Here is a 17,296-nt window from a genome sequence, read left to right as displayed (position 1 = left end):
TCGTGTGGTTTGGAGTGAAATCTTCCCCCAAGAGACTCAGCCCACCTAATAGCTGCAGCCCCCCAGTCCTACTAGCACAGGACTCCTAATTACAGCGTCCGCCATGAGGCATGATAGGTGTGATCAGAGTTTAGTAGCTGTCCTGTAATTCTCCAGCAGGAACACAAGGTGGCACTGCGCTATTAGAGCTTACGTTCCGCATAGCAACTATAGAAGCGGTCGCTAAGGAAAGAGCCGGACGTTTACGTGGTTCTGACACGACACTACGTAATGCGTGCAGTAAGCTGTCTCGCCATCTTCCGTGCTGGCAGCCCACTCTGCAACTAAAACAAATGCCCATTTCTAGGAGCATGTTGTCAGCGCTGCTGTCTACGGGGCTGTGAGTACGGACGTCACCGATAGCCCCGTGTACGGACACACAGGTGACGCGCGCAGACCGGCTCCGCACACAACATGCGTAACACACAGGAGCGCCCGCACCCGAGACACTGACCAGCCGAGCGCATCGCGTGACGTCACGCCGTCTCCCCGTGTGGCCACGCCCCCTTTCCTTGTTGTGCGGACGGTAGGGCGGAGCTGGCAGCGGAGTTTCCGGTTCGGCCCCGTTGTGTGTGGGGAAAGAAACCGGGACACCGGGGTGGAGCGAGTAACCGGAAACAGCGGAGTTTGGGATTGTGTTTAGGCACCTGTCTAGTTAGCAGCTTCCGGGGCCATTGGCTGCCGTAGGATGTTGTAGTCCCGGCATCCGCCACCGCCCTGTGTGCTGGAGACGGGCAGAGCCAGGAAGTGCGGGGCCAGCGCCGGTGTGGAGGCCCGGGCTCTGACTGCGGACATCTATGAGCGCTGCACGGGAGTCTGCAGCCGGCCGGACATAGCAGGCAGCCGAGCCATTGTCCCCGGACACTCCCCATCCAGCCCGGGACCGACACCGCAGGAGACGAGGTGAGCGCTGTGTGAGCCGCCATCTATTGTCTGTGCCACCTGGGTGTGAGGGTCAGCGGCTGTGGGCATCTGGGTCAGCGGGGTACCCTACATGTCAGCGGTGGGCATCTGGGTAAGCGGGGTACCCTACATGTCAGCTGTGGGCATCTGGGTAAGCGGGGTACCTTACATGTCAGTGGTGGGCATCTGGGTAAGCGGGGTACCCTACATGTCAGCTGTGGGCATCTGAGTAAGCGGGGTACCCTACATGTCAGCTGTGGGCATCTGGGTAAGCGGGGTACCTTACATGTCAGTGGTGGGCATCTGGGTAAGCGGGGTACCCTACATGTCAGCTATGGGCATCTGGGTAAGCGGGGTACCTTACATGTCAGTGGTGGGCATCTGGGTAAGCGGGGTACCCTACATGTCAGCTGTGGGCATCTGAGTAAGCGGGGTACCCTACATGTCAGCGGTGGGCATCTGGGTAAGCGAGGTACCCTACATGTCAGCTGTGGGCATCTGGGTAAGCGGGGTACCCTACATGTCAGCTGTGGGCATCTGGGTAAGCGGGGTACCTTACATGTCAGTGGTGGGCATCTGGGTAAGCGGGGTACCCTACATGTCAGCTATGGGCATCTGGGTAAGCGGGGTACCTTACATGTCAGTGGTGGGCATCTGGGTAAGCGGGGTACCCTACATGTCAGCTGTGGGCATCTGAGTAAGCGGGGTACCCTACATGTCAGCGGTGGGCATCTGGGTAAGCGAGGTACCCTACATGTCAGCTGTGGGCATCTGGGTAAGCGGGGTACCCTACATGTCAGCGGTGGGCATCTGGGTAAGCGGGGTACCCTACATGTCAGCTGTGGGCATCTGGGTAAGCGGGGTACCTTACATGTCAGCGGTGGGCATCTGGGTAAGCAGGATATTTTACATGTCAGCTGTGGGCATCTGAGTAAGCGGGGTACCCTACATTTCAGCGGTGGGCATCTGGGTAAGCGAGGTACCCTACATGTCAGCTGTGGGCATCTGGGTAAGCGGGGTACCCTACATGTCAGCGGTGGGCATCTGGGTAAGCGGGGTACCCTACATGTCAGCTGTGGGCATCTGGGTCAGCGGGGTACCCTACATGTCAGCGGTGGGCATCTGGGTAAGTGGGGTACCCTACATGTCAGCGGTGGGCATCTGGGTAAGCGGGGTACCCTACATGTCAGCGGTGGGCATCTGGGTAAGCGGGGTACCCTACATGTCAGCGGTGGGCATCTGGGTAAGCGGGGTACCTTACATGTCAGCTGTGGGCATCTGGGTAAGCGGGGTACCCTACATGTCAGCTGTGGGCATCTGGGTAAGCGGGGTACCCTACATGTCAGCGGTGGGCATCTGGGTGAGCGGGGTACCTTACATGTCAGCGGTGGGCATCTGGGTAAGCGGGGTACCCTACATGTCAGCGGTGGGCATCTGGGTAAGCGGGGTACCTTACATGTCAGCTGTGGGCATCTGGGTAAGCGGGGTACCCTACATGTCAGCGGTGGGCATCTGGGTAAGCGGGGTACCTTACATGTCAGCGGTGGGCATCTGGGTAAGCGGGGTACCCTACATGTCAGCTGTGGGCATCTGGGTAAGCGGGATACCTTACATGTCAGCTGTGGGCATCTGGGTAAGCGGGATACCTTACATGTCAGCTGTGGGCATCTGGGTAAGTGGGGTACCTCACATGTCAGCTGTGGGCATCTGGGTAAGCGGGGTACCCTACGTGTCAGCTGTGGGCATCTGGGTAAGCGGGGTACCCTACGTGTCATCTGTGGGCATCTGGGTAAGTGGGGTACCTCACGTTTCAGCTGTGGGCATCTGGGTAAGTGGGGTACCTCACATGTCAGCTGTGGGCATCTGGGTAAGTGGGGTACCTCACATGTCAGCTGTGGGCATCTGGGTAAGTGGGGTACCTCACATGTCAGCTGTGGGCATCACAGCCGGGGTAAGCGGGGTACCCCATTTGTCATCCCTAATTTTGTAGTGGTCGGTTGCTGTCATCTCTGGCCACACCAGGGTCAATATTGTATCAGAGCTTGGATAGCCCGGTTACCCCACATGTGATCCCTAATATACAGGGCAGCGGCTGTCACCTGTGGTCTCACAGTGGTACTGGCACATCACAGCCTGGATGACACTGTTGCCACCCGTGTGACCAGCCATCCGGACTCTTCTGCATGTGTAATCCCTGATAGTGCACTGATCAGACACTCCTACCACTGCAGGGAGTTCTGTTCTTCTGACTGCTGCTTTAGGAGTGTCTCCCAGAGTTTGGCTATATAGCCAGGTCTGTAAACCACAGGGGGCCCAGCGTATGGCCCGTCGTCTGTACCGCAGAGCTCAGGACTGGCTGCAGCCATAGGGGTCGTGCTCCCTAGTAATTGGGGTATACTACACCATCAACACCTCTCACTGTTGCAATAGGAAAGATCAAAGATAAACCGCAAAGCAGAGAAGCGCTGTGATGCATTTCAATAACACTGAGTACTTTACCTGCTCTACAACAACCTTCTTTTGCAGGGCTGGCAGTGGGATTTGTGCCTTTCTCAGGCGTTCCGCAGTAATGTTTGGGTTTGGTCCAGGCCCCTGAGGAGCTACATCAGAATTTGCCTTTGTTAGAAGTATACATGGTGGGGAGCTTTCTATAGATGTTGCTTGGGCGATCATCCATGTATGTCCCTCGACATAGTGTGATGTTGAATTTCAACATTTTAATTTTTAGCAAAACTGATGATCCAAGTTTTCCGAGTTCTTGGTTGATTATAATTTTTTTCTGTAATCTCCCTGGGCTGTTACGTCGCAGCCGTGCATGCAAATAATGGATGACCTCAGCGATCCTCGGTCACGCCATGTGATCATCTGGCACTGGGGTCCACCAGATCATGTAGATGATGAGCAATCTCTGCTGTAGTCATATATTTTCCACCTTCTGGAGGAGTCTTCTGCTCTGGTTATGCCCTGCCCTCCTGATTCACCCTCACGATCTGGAGAATGAAGGCACGACAGTGCTGAATCATAAAGTGATGGCCTATCCTATCAATAAGCCATCACTTGGAGATGGGAGTACCCTTATGTGCTGCCTACAAGCAGTGTATAGACATCAGATTGATTGCTTTTGTGCAGTATGCTGCTGCAGAAGGGAAGCTCTCGCTCTGAAGGGCTCCATGCAAACATTTATTACCTAGTCACCCATTGGCTTTAGTAGGGAGCCATTTGCTACTACAAAGGTGTAGGCATTGATTATTTTTTTTTATGTAGCACCTGCAGATACAGACCCTTTATTTTTGGGATAAAGTTCTTGTAATACCATAGGGCATGGCAGTATTCTGATTAGTAAGAAAACACCAGTGGTGTCAGTGCTTCCCTTATAGTTTCTCTCTGTAGTTCCACCTCCAGTTTTGGTTTACAAATATAGAAGCACATGCTGATCAAATCACAAAAGTGACTTAACGGGTTCTTCCATAATTAGGCAATTATATTGTGTATGGATTTGATAAGACATAAATGAGTGATCGATTGTGGTCAGACGGGTAGAGCAGAGCATGTTACTAGACTGTGATTTTTCACATTGTTTTGTGCTTCTGAATGTGGTGTATTCAGGCCGGGCTTGTTGGCCAACCTCCTACAGAACATGCACTCCTACATCCATTTCTGTGCATTCGTGGCGGGCACCAATGGAGGGTCTTGCTCTCCTTTTGTTTCTCAGGCTGACCAGTTTTATTAAAAGCGTCATCTGGAGCTTATCCTTGGATTGATATACTGTAGCTAGCATTGTACCTGCTATTATAGCTCAGGACCTTCACTTGGATGAATCCATAATAACAGGCACACACACTGCTAAAAGTTCAAAACTGTGGCTGTGAGCATTGAAATGAACACCCTCTCTGGAGAAGTGGGGGTGCCCAGTGTCAGAGCCCCCACTGATGGATTAATAACCCATCCTATGGATATGTCCTAGGTAACCCCTGTTATCCGTTTGCAGGTACTAGACATATCGATGCAGGAAATGGCTTGCCTGGATTAGCCCTAAGGGCTAGTTCGGATGAGAACTTAAGCTGTCTTGAGCAGCAACATGCTTACACAGGGATCCTGCGGAACACATTAGCTCACACTCCAGCGGAGATGGAAAGCAGTAGGTTCATGGACCTCCGCTGTTCTCCATATTAATAAGTTTACCAGACGTGCCATTGTCAGCATGTCCTCCTCCAATATATCTACTGGCCGGAGGCCATAATATCAATGAGGAGTGGCGTCTACTTCTATGGTTTGCTAAAATGTAATCACTTTCCATTTACTCCTAGTGAGTACAGATCGTTCCTGGTCATGTCATATTATCGGTCCTGCATCTGGGGCTCCTCCAAGTATTTTATAGAATTGTACAATGTTTCCTTATATCAAAAGTATGATATATTTGGCATAAATGGAATACTCCTGTAAAGAGGACCTTTCACCTGTTTGAGCATATTATACTGGCCACATCATGGAATAGTGGCAGCGTGGCTGAGAAAAACATTTTTTTTTTTTCATTTTTCTCTCCTGCTGCGGAGATATTGGTTTGTAACATCTTAAAATGTATTATAAAGGGGTTATTCACTACTTGGGACAACCTCCTTCTGAATCACTGTCTACCCCAAGTAAAAAATTAACATCCACAAATTGGACATGCTACAGCTCTCACTTCCTGCAGAGATCGGTTACATCCAAAGTAGGGGAGATATGAAGCTGCTGCTGATTATGTCACGCGATCACTGCAGCCAATGTTATGTGAGCCCTGGGAGAGCCAGTGCAGACACTGCAGGAACGGCACCACTACCGGAGAGGAGTATACAGGTCCTTCTCAAAAAATTAGCATATAGTGTTAAATTTCATTATTTACCATAATGTAATGATTACAATTAAACTTTCATATATTATAGATTCATTATCCACCAACTGAAATTTGTCAGGTCTTTTATTGTTTTAATACTGATGATTTTGGCCTACAACTCCTGATAACCCAAAAAACCTGTCTCAATAAATTAGCATATTTCACCCGTCCAATCAAATAAAAGTGTTTTTTAATAACAAACAAAAAACCCATCAAATAATAATGTTCAGTTATGCACTCAATACTTGGTCGGGAATCCTTTGGCAGAAATGACTGCTTCAATGCGGCGTGGCATGGAGGCAATCAGCCTGTGACACTGCTGAGATGTTATGGAGGCCCAGGATGCTTCAATAGCGGCCTTAAGCTCATCCAGAGTGTTGGGTCTTGCGTCTCTCAACTTTCTCTTCACAATATCCCACAGATTCTCTATGGGGTTCAGGTCAGGAGAGTTGGCTGGCCAATTGAGCACAGTAATACCATGGTCAGTAAACCATTTACCAGTGGTTTTGGCACTGTGAGCAGGTGCCAGGTCGTGCTGGAAAATGAAATCTTCATCTCCATAAAGCATTTCAGCCGATGGAAGCATGAAGTGCTCCAAAATCTCCTGATAGCTAGCTGCATTGACCCTGCCCTTGATGAAACACAGTGGACCAACACCAGCAGCTGACATGGCACCCCACACCATCACTGACTGTGGGTACTTGACACTGGACTTCAGGCATTTTGGCATTTCCTTCTCCCCAGTCTTCCTCCAGACTCTGGCACCTTGATTTCCGAATGACATGCAAAATTTGCTTTCATCAGAAAAAAGTACTTGGGACCACTTAGCAACAGTCCAGTGCTGCTTCTCTGTAGCCCAGGTCAGGCGCTTCTGCCGCTGTTTATGGTTCAAAAGTGGCTTTACCTGGGGAATGCGGCACCTGTAGCCCATTTCCTGCACACGCCTGTGCACGGTGGCTCTGGATGTTTCCACACCAGACTCAGTCCACTGCTTCCTCAGGTTCCCCAAGGTCTGGAATCGGTCCTTCTCCACAATCTTCCTCAGGGTCCGGTCACCTCTTCTCGTTGTACAGCGTTTTCTGCCACATTGTTTCCTTCCAACAGACTTACCATTGAGGTGCCTTGATACAGCACTCTGGGAACAGCCTATTTGTTGAGAAATTTCTTTCTGGGTCTTACCCTCTTGCTTGAGGGTGTCAATGATGGCCTTCTTGACATCTGTCAGGTCGCTAGTCTTACCCATGATGGGGGTTTTGAGTAATGAACCAGGCAGGGAGTTTTTAAAAGCCTCAGGTATCTTTTGCATGTGTTTAGAGTTAATTAGTTGATTCAGAAGATTAGGGTAATAGGTCATTTAGAGAACCTTTTCTTGATATGCTAATTTATTGAGACAGGTTTTTTGGGTTATCAGGAGTTGTAGGCCAAAATCATCAGTATTAAAACAATAAAAGACCTGACAAATTTCAGTTGGTGGATAATGAATCTATAATATATGAAAGTTTAATTGTAATCATTACATTATGGTAAATAATGAAATTTAACACTATATGCTAATTTTTTGAGAAGGACCTGTAGGTGTTCTTATTTTACTTGGGGCAATCATAGTGATTGAGAGGGGTTGTCTGAGTAGTGGACAGTTCCTTTGAAGCCATCTTGGTGTTAGAAGAGATTAGTCTCTGGGGGTGTTGTACTTCTTCCCCTGCATGTGGTTGACCAGTCATAAGCAGGCAGCTACACACAAGGGAGAAAAGAACATGCCTTCCTTTCTCTGCTGATCTGGGTAGAGATACATGAGACCTGAGTTGTGTAGGCCACAGGGGTTGGGTGTTACAGCTGTAGTATGGGTGTGATCACATAGCTTGGGGCCTTGTGTGTGTGCTGGCATACAATGGACACCCTGTGAGCCGCATACTATGGCTCTATACTGATAGTAATGTCCTTCACCTTGCCATAATATAACCAGATCTGTAGCATAGCCAGAATATGTATTCAGGTTCTTGGTTCTAAGGCGTGTAGCCTCCAGCAAGTTTCGGTGCTCACAGCCAATGGTCTCCCACCTCAGGATTTCCATTTCCGTAGGACGTTTGTCAGTAGCTGCTTTGGCATTCCAGTAACCTTTCCCAGTTAATAGCGGACACGTGTCCTCTCTTTTGATACTCCCCACGAAGTATCCATTCTGGAGAAGCTTGTGCTGGTTCTTTGCCATTTTTAAGAATAAATTGACGGCTGTTAACGTTTCCTTTGTCAGTATGGTGTGAATATACAGTCTGACAAGGTAGAACAGATCGGTGATTGTCAGCTCTGTATTGACAAGAGAAATTGTGATTCCCAGTCGTCCTTTTATTGATGCAGTTTCAGGAGTAATAAAGGGCGAATATTGTGTTGTAAGGAAAAATGCCCCAGAACTGTAATTTTCTGAGAAACAATAAGTATTTATTAGAGCAGACATGTAGGGGGATGACAGATTGCTCTTGAATTGAGTTTGTCCATTCACAGGTTTGCTATAAGAACATGCGTTACAGCAACCATTTATATTGTGGACTGCCTAGCATGTATCCAATCGGCATTGCTGCTGTTCTCCCCTTGAAGAAATACTTGTAGGGGGAACAAATAAGTCTTACGGCCTCAGACTGTAATTTTATGTGCACAGGGGTTGGGTATACCACCAGTTTCTAATTGGTGGGATTCTGAGCCCCCCACTATACAGGCGGGCAGTTATTCTTCCCGACAAGTGCTGCTGTTGATCCTGCCTGGCAGGGGGTGAATGTATGGCACTGGAGGGGGCTCGGACGTCAGCAGTCGTGCATGAGTTAAGGCTGGAGTTACACTGCAGAACAGGAGAAGGTGACTCACAAAGGGGAGCTTTTTGTTTCCTCCATTCTCTGCCCACACCCATGTGTTAATGTAAAACAAACCATTAGGTCTAAGATGAGATTGTTTTATTCATTTTTATGTCACAAATGACTTTTTTTTCTTCTCTAAAAATTGTCAAAGAATATAACCAGCTAACTTTTCCTATTAACCTTTACTGTGGATTGTCCACTGCTGCGTGGTCCCATTAAAGTTGTAGTCTATCCTATGAGGGTCCGACCGCTGGAACCTGCACTGATCAGCTGACTGTGGCATTTTACCCCCCTGACCGCCACTTAGGGGTACAGGCAGGAATGTTTCTTCGTTTAGTGTCTATGGGGCTTTTGGTTCTGCGCTCAGTTTTTTTCTGGCAACTTCCTGGAGAATGAACGGAGAAGCAGTCAGGCATATGCTCTGCACTCCAAATGGTGGGTTACCTGAATAAAGGTGCTCAGGAGTCGGACCCCGCCAATCGTTATCGCTAGTGATGAGCGAGTGTGCTAATAGTAGCGACAGCCGCAGCACAGGCAGGGGTTAGGTTGCCTGGTTGTTAGACCATCCCTGCATGTGTTGCGGCTGTTGAATAGCTGCGAGACATGAAGCCATGCCGAAGATGCTTTATTAGCACAAATGTGCTCTCATAACAGCTCTCATAACACCTTATCTAAGCACTCTCGCTCATCACTAGTTATCACCCTTCTTCATTGGGTAACTCGTTTAAAGGGGTTGTCCAGTCTTGACTCTTAAAGCACTGTGTGATTGCAGACTTGTGAATCCTCTGCGTGCACTAGATTCTCCAGCATCGGGGCTGGTGGTCATGTGACTGCAAGTATACAATTTGCTTACTTCCAGCCACATTAAGGCTATGTGCACACGTTGTGGATTAGCCTTAGGAATTTCTGGTGCGGATTCTGCCTCTCCTGGCAGAAAATTCAGCTGTGGATTTGTCCCGTTTTTTGTGCAGATCCGCATCGTTTTTTGTGCGTTTTTTTTTTTTTTGCGGATTTGCTGCGGTTTTTACCCCTGTGGATTTCTATAATGGAATGGGTACAAAAACGCTGCAGATTCACAAAAAAGAAGTAACATGCTACTTCTTTTAAACAGCGTTTCTGCAGTGGATTTTCCGCAACGTGTGCACAGCTTGTTTTTTTATCTCATTTATTTACATTGTACTGTAAATCAATTGCGGATCTGCAGCATTTCTGCACCGCAAAAAACGCTGCGGATCCGCAGAGAATCCGCAACGAGTGCACATACCCTAAGACTAGACGTGTCCAGCCTCATTAAATTCACTTGTATTGCGCAAGGCTGTGCGTGTCTAGTCGGCACATGAACGCATGCATGCAAATAACATACTTGTGGTGAACCGCCCGCCTGCTCCCTGCACCGGAGAATCCTGGCGGTGTGCGCGTGCTGAGAGTATTAACAAGTCTCCAGTCACATGTAGCGCCTGCACACTTGAACCCCATCTCTGGACAACCCCTTTAAGGCCTATTTCACACAGCTGTGAAATATGGACAGTGCTTTCATTGAATTGCCTGGCCTGACTGCTGGGTCTTTGGACCTGAAACTTTCTTAGGGCAGGTCAGGAGACCTGGAGGTCTGTCATTCACATACAAGCATGGTCTGTGTTTCATGGACGTGTGAAATCTGCATCAGTTTTCCCCCAATACACATTTATTGCCTGTTCACAGCATAGGTGACCAATGCATGATCACGGCGATCCCTCACAATCCTCAGTACATGTGCTCCTGACCCTCCATTCCTCCGCTCTGCACCACCACAGTGGAGGAGGCATTGAAAGGGAGCAGCAGTAGAGCATGCTGATGGGGCTGGGTCATTTACAGGGAATCTGCCAATATGGGCATGCAGGTCCCACCTTTTATATCTTCTACTTGCTGCTGCATCCCCCAGTAATTAGTGGTTTTACTGATATGCAAATGATGTGTTAAGTGCTTTGAATGTCAAAGGTCTCCTAACAAGGCTCGGCCTAACAAGGTTGTTTTCCCGGCCAGCACCAGTTGCTTTAGCTGGATTGATGGCTCACTAGCAAGGCTGGTGCTGGGCACAGATACAACCACAGGAGGCAGTGGCTCCTTAAGTGCTCTCTCACACCCAGAGCATTTACCACCTCCTGTGAGTGAAAATGCTAATTACTGAGGAATGCAGCAACTGATATAAGAGGTGCTGATGGATTTACATACATACGCGGAGGTGGGCCGGGGGTGTTGATCTTACTGACAGATTTCCTGGTAATTGCACATGGTTTCTCTTACTCTGCCTGTATCACTTTGTAAAATGTCTTTTTAGCCTTCCTGCTATAGAGATGGCTAAATTGGTGGAATAAATACAGGCTTTTCCAGGATTCTGGTAATGCCCTAATGTTGGCAGAAGTGAAATTGTACATGTCAGATAAGTTTTATATTTTATAACCAGCAGCTGCTAAACACTGATATTTACTAGGGGCGAGACGTGCACGGTAATAATATTCAGGCTGTATTGAGCGCTGCTGCTTTTGGCATAAATAATCTGTATTGATTTCTGGCTATTCTTGAGTTTGGGTATTTGTGTTCATAGCCGACCTCCTTTAAAAGAAATAAATCTCTTTAAAATTGGATAAAAAAGTGATTTTCATGGGTGTCACTAACACAAATTACAAAAGGTTTAGGAGCCACAGGATCAAACATTCATGTGAAGGATGAAACGTTAGAAAGTGCTGTGTAATGAGGTTGGGGGAGGGGATGTTTCTGAATTGACAGTATTCTATACCTTTGTGCCACGCTGCTCCTCTATTTTCAGCGTTTGCTGCCTTGCTTTATTTCTCTCTCTCATGGCGCCCGGCTGGCGTTCTGCGCTGTGGGCACCGTGTGTGGTGTCAGTTGGCAGCAGGATGGTAACGCACCTGTAAGGAGCGCTGCGTCTGATCTTCCTTCCATACTTTAATCTTTGGGCCAGGCAATGTAAATGTAGTAATCTTCCCGAATTATGTTATTGCCGTGCCTCAGCGGCTCGTGAATCATCACATTTTTTTCATGATCTAGGAAAGTATAGCAGTCTGCAGCTTTCTACATAGGGGGCGAATGTGATGAATGTAGCGTGCCGCAGACGGGGGATCAGCATGGCGGTGGGACCTCGGCCACACTTATGGGGAGGCTGGTCAAACCTTGTGCATGGAAAGAATGAAAACGAAGCCGGGGCTCATAGCTGTTAATTTTGTTGCTTTTATTTTTCCAAGAAAATACAACGTTACAGCAGTCTGATTTCTGTGTGGCCACTCCGAATATCTATTCTAAGACTCGCATGTCCTGACTTGTTCTTGTACACAGCTTACATTTTTTTTTAAAGGGGCTGTCCACTTTGTTTTTGGGGGGCATAATACAGTATCACTTCCATGTGCTCCTGCTTTGAGGCGTCGGCTGCTTGTTAGTGCAGCTTTCTCTGTTCGATTACAGGGACCTTTTTACCAAAACTGACATTGGAAGTGCAGCCATATTGGCTGTCACCTGGATCTGGCATTTCTGTAAGTTGTCTCGCTGGTATAGCTTGTGCATGCTGACTAAGTGACAGGTGGGTGTCTGTTTTGGGGAAGTAAATTCAGCCGTGATAACCAGTATGTACTTCTGTTCCTCCTTTTTATGCATGTTGACATTAAAGGGAATCCGTCAGCAGTAGTGATGGGTGAACGTGCTGGGATAAGGTGCTCTCTGAGCATGCTCGGGTGCTAAGTGTCTCCAGAGTCTCCGCACCTGAATGTCTCGCGGCTGCCCAGCACGTTAGCTCATCACTAGTCAGCAGGTTTTTGCTATTTAATCTAAGGGCACCAGGGCAGAGAGCCTAATTCCAGCGATGTGCCACTTTTTAGGCCATGTTCGCTAGATTCAGTACAATCAGTGTTTTATCAGCTGAAGATTACTACAGGACTAGGCCTCCTGTGCAGGACAGTCCGGCTAATCTGTGTCACCCCACCCCAGCACTGGTTGGCAGCCTGCTGACAATTCACACTTGGCACAGGAAGCTGCCAATCAGGGGTGTGGGTGGGGTTATGCAGGCTTAAAGGGCACCTGTCAGCTGGTACATGCTGCTTAGTCTGTGGGCAGCATGCATTGGGCACTGGCTGCATTTTCTCAGCCAGGTGTTTGGCTCTGAAATGCCATGGTGTTTTAGAGAAAAATATACTTTAAAAGACTTGGGGGGCCCCAGTGACTTCTCTATGCCCGCAGCCCTGCAGTGATAAGTCTCTTCTTATACTCTCATGTAGGCAGCGACCTGTCGGCCACTAGCAGCGGGCAGGGAGTAACCACGTGGACAACTAGTCTACAGCGCTGTCTTGGTCTCTGTTGGCATATAAAGTACTTCTTTCCCTGAAAGGCTGCAGCGGTTTTTGTAAAAAATTTTTTTTTTTTTTTGCGGAACTGAGTTTATAGTAACAAAGTACTCCATATGGGTATGTCCTCAGTTTAAAATGTTTTTTGAGGTTGACAGACTCCTTGTTAATGGGAGCTGCCTCTTTAAAAAAAAAACAAAAAAACCAAACACGCTCTGTACCTGCATAGATGGTGATAATCTGCAGGTAATGGTGCAGCCATGTCTGGTGGGCTTACAGGAGCAGCAGCTACAGGGAGGGAATGCTGAAATGATGTTCTGTTCTCCCTGCAGGCACTCCTGGGGTGGTGCAGAGAGCTGTCACCGCTCACCACACAGTATGGCAGGGAGTTATTACAGTGTGCTCACGGTATAGCGAATGACTAACTGATCCGAGCTCCAAAGACGACAGGGAGGGGTTTCAGGGAGAATAGATTTTCATTTTCAAGCCTGCCATTCATGACAAACACTATTTACCTGTAGATTACTACTATATCTTCAGGTATCTTGCGTCTTTGCAGGTGACAAGTTCCCTTTTAGATAGATCATTAATATCTAGGTGCTTGACAATCTTACGTCAGACTTTCGTTTTATTTAGTTTCATGACTCTCGCTGTCTGAAATGGCTTTAATGGTAAACATGATTAGCAAACGTGATGTGAGCCCAGCCTATATTTTACTTTGCAATATTCTTATTTAAGGGAATCGGTCACTGGGTTATTGCCGCCTAACTTGAGAGCAGCATATTGTAGCGGCAAAGACCCTGATACTAGTGATAACACTTACTGTACGTGGCTGCTTGCTATAGTTTAGTAAACTTCCTGCCTGGTAGAACTCCATATTGATGAGATCTGAGTAACCCATCCCCCACCTATGATTGGTAATTTTCTGCCTATCTACAGTATTCAGAGAACTGGGAGATCTGCAGCAGATAAGACAGGGATTTTATCAAAATTGTGGCAAGCAGCCCAGTAAATGACACATCGCTAGGATCTGGTTCTCTGCCCCTACATCATCCTGCTCTCAGATGGGTAGTAAAAACTTAACAAGTTTCCTGTTAAAGAAATGAAAAATGGCTTCCCATCTAAGCCACCCAATGAACTAAGCAGAGCTAAGCCCTCGTTACCTGGCAAGAGTCTTTCCTTGATTTTTTTTTTTTTTTTAATTTATTTCTTTTTGTAAAAAGAAAAAGCTTCATAAAGTACTACTCCAGTGTTATTTTTTTATTTTTATTATAATTACCATTCCAGGGCCGCTCTGGTCCCACAACGCCACAGGGTGGATTGATTTAAATCACGCCGATTTAAATCATGATTTAAATCACGATTTAAATCAAAAGATTTTTTTCTATTTAAATCGGATCGATTTAAATCATGATTTTAATCATGATTTAAATCACTGATTTAAATCAAAAGGTTTTTTTTAATATAAATCACGATTAAAATGAGAAGTGAGAGCAGTGCGCATGTGCGCCCATAGTTACACGGACGAAACTAGGGGCAACGATCTAACGCCAGGGTGAGGGGGGGACCCCAAAGTAAGTAAAAATCTTTTTTGTTTTACTATATGGCAATAGGTAGGTGTTTAAAAGCAGCATGTCTTAATTGTATAAACTATTAATAGCCTCCACATTTTGTTCATACTGCCCCTTTAATTCCACACTTCTAGCTTGGTTTCACTTTTGGTTTAGTTTCTTTTTCCATTCAGTTGACATGCCCAAACTTGTTGGATAGTCAGCATCCTACAGAAACCTCTGGAAGAGCATGGCATTGTGAATGTTACACATATACAGCCTTTATTCTACTGAGTTAAACAACTCAGCTTTATCTCATGATGGAAGAACCTTTGGATGGTAAAATATTTTCCTCAAAAAGCAGTTTATTGAAAAAAATCCGATTTAAATAAAAAAAATCCGATTTAAATCAAAAAAATCCGATTTTTTTGATTTTTTTAAAAAAACATTGATTTTTATCCACCCTGCAACGCCATCTTACGACTGACCAGAAGTCCGAGGTAACGGTCACAAGCTCTCAGTGTAAGTCCGAGGACCTCGGTCTGGCTCTCATTGATTTACCAATGTAAGTTGTGACTTCCCGATTAGCCAGCAAACACTGGAGCGATCCGGCAGGTCACAACCTACAGAAGAGCGGCAGAGAGGCACTGGTCACAGGTAAAGACAGCAGCTGCTAAGTATTAGACTTGGCTCAGAGAACTTATGTTCGCGGCAACACTCCAGCTGTAAAATAAAAATACAAACTAAAAAAAATTGTGTAAGTTCTGCAGCTTTAGTAAAGACTTTCAGTTCCATCAGTCAATAGGGGGAAACAAATTCTTGTTTTGATTTAGAATTGAGAGTCCTCAGTGGTTGATACCTTTTAATGGCTAACTGAAAAGATGGCAACAAATTGCAAGCTTTCAAGACTACACAGGTCTCTTCATCAGGCATAGTAGTCTCGAAAGCTTGCAATTTGTTACCATCTTTTTAGTTAGCCATTAAAAGGTATCAACCACTGAGGACTCTCAATTCTAAACATTTTTCTATCTACTGGCTAACACGGTACCAAGATATATATCTTTCCTGTTTTGATTTAGACACCCATACCAAGTCCCGACCTAGTTCTGCTGGGGGGCACAGTCCTCTCTTCTATACTGACAGACTGCAGCGAAGCAGGTGAGTAAAATGCGTCAGTCGGGGTTGCAGCTTTGTTCTCAATCACTGGCTGCATGGAAGAGCTTGAAAATGGTTTTCTGTACAATTTTAACCCCTTTCTGCCAGCTGACGGAATAGTACGTCAGCTGGCAGATCCCCTGCTTTGAGGTGGGCTCCGGCGGTGAGCCCACCTCAAAGCCGCAACATGTCAGCTGTTTTGTACAGCTGACATGTGCGCGCAATGAGCGGGAGCGTAATCGCGATCCGCCCGCGCCCATTAACTATTTAAATGCCGCCGTCAAGCGCTGACAGCAGCATTTAACTAGCGCTCCCGGCCGCGCGGCCGGAAGTGCTCGCACCGCTGACCCCCGTCACATGATCGGGGGTCAGCGGTGCATTGCCATAACAACCAGAGGTCTCCTTGAGACCTCTATGGTTGTTGATGGCCGATAGCTTTGAGCGCCACCCTGTGGTCGGCGTTCAAAGTACACGACCATTTCTACTACATAGAGGTGATCTGTACTTCACCTCTATGTAGCAGAGGCGATCGAGTTGTGCATGCTTCTAGCCTCCTATGGAGGCTATTGAAGCATGCCAAAATTAAAAAAAAAGAAAGTGTTTAAAAATATAAAAAAAATAAAAAATATATAAAAGTTCAAATCACCCCCCCTTTCGCCCCAATCAAAATAAAACAATAAAAAAAAAAAAAATCAAACATACACATATTTGGTATCGCCGCGTTCAGAATCGCCCGATCTATCAATAAAAACAAAGGATTAACCTGACCGCTAAATGGCGTAGCGAGAAAAAAATCAAAACGCCAAAATTACGTTTTTTTGGTTGCCGCGACATTGCATTAAAATGTAATAACGGGCGATCAAAAGAACGTATCTACACCAAAATGATATCATTAAAAACGCCAGCTCGGCACGCAAAAAATAAGACCTCACCTGACTCCAGATCACGAAAATTGGAGACGCTACGGGTATCAGAAAATCGCACAATTTTTATTTTTTTTATTTTAGTAAACTTTTTGGAATTTTTTTTCACCACTCAGATAAAAAATAACCTAGACATGTTAGGTGTCTATGAACTTGTAATGACCTGGAGAATCATAATGGCTAATGGCAGGCTAGTTTTAGCATTTGGTGAACTTAGCAAAAAAGCCAAACAAAAAACAAGTGTGAGATTGCACTTTTTTTTTGCAATTTCCTCACACTTGGAATTTTTTTCCCGTTTTCTGTTACACGGCATGGTAAAACCAATGGTATAGTTCAAAAGTACATCTCGTCCCGCAAAAAATAAGCCCTCACATGGCCATATTGACGGAAAAATAAAAAAGTTATGGCTCTGGGAAGGAGGGGAGCGAAAAACGAAAACGAAAAAACGAACAAAGCTCCGGGGGTGAATGGGTTAATAACTGATTCAGGACCTGCTCAGTCTGTCCAGCCCTCTTATTTACTGTTACAGGGGAAGTATGGTGTAACTTCTGCATATAGTTTGGGTATGAAGCCCCACGCATTTCACATAAATATCTGATGCTGAGTTTTAGCTCGTCTCTTGCCTGGTTAGTCCGCGGTGCACTGTCATGTTATACAGTCTTGTAATATTAATGAGGGC

At 46.5% G+C, this 17,296-nt stretch overlaps 1 protein-coding gene across 4 annotated transcripts in view; it reads left to right on the top strand.

Annotated features, from left to right (window-relative positions):
• Positions 1-358: 358 nt before the first annotated feature.
• Positions 359-17,296, top strand: part of CSNK1G1 (casein kinase 1 gamma 1) — a 76,983-nt gene continuing 60,045 nt past the window's right edge. For 2 of the 4 annotated variants that reach the window (XM_077264015.1, XM_077264013.1), the window contains exon 1: positions 573-942. The gene's annotated coding sequence lies outside the window, so the exon portion shown is untranslated. Of the gene's footprint in view, positions 943-17,296 lie in introns of all 4 variants that reach the window. The other 2 variants (XM_077264012.1, XM_077264011.1) reach the window with 2 other exon arrangements.

The sequence above is a fragment of the Ranitomeya variabilis genome, chromosome 5, assembly GCF_051348905.1.
Source record: "Ranitomeya variabilis isolate aRanVar5 chromosome 5, aRanVar5.hap1, whole genome shotgun sequence".
NCBI lineage: Eukaryota > Metazoa > Chordata > Amphibia > Anura > Dendrobatidae > Ranitomeya > Ranitomeya variabilis.
Note: the sequence above shows the minus strand (reverse complement) of the source record. Positions and strands in the feature narration are given on the sequence as shown.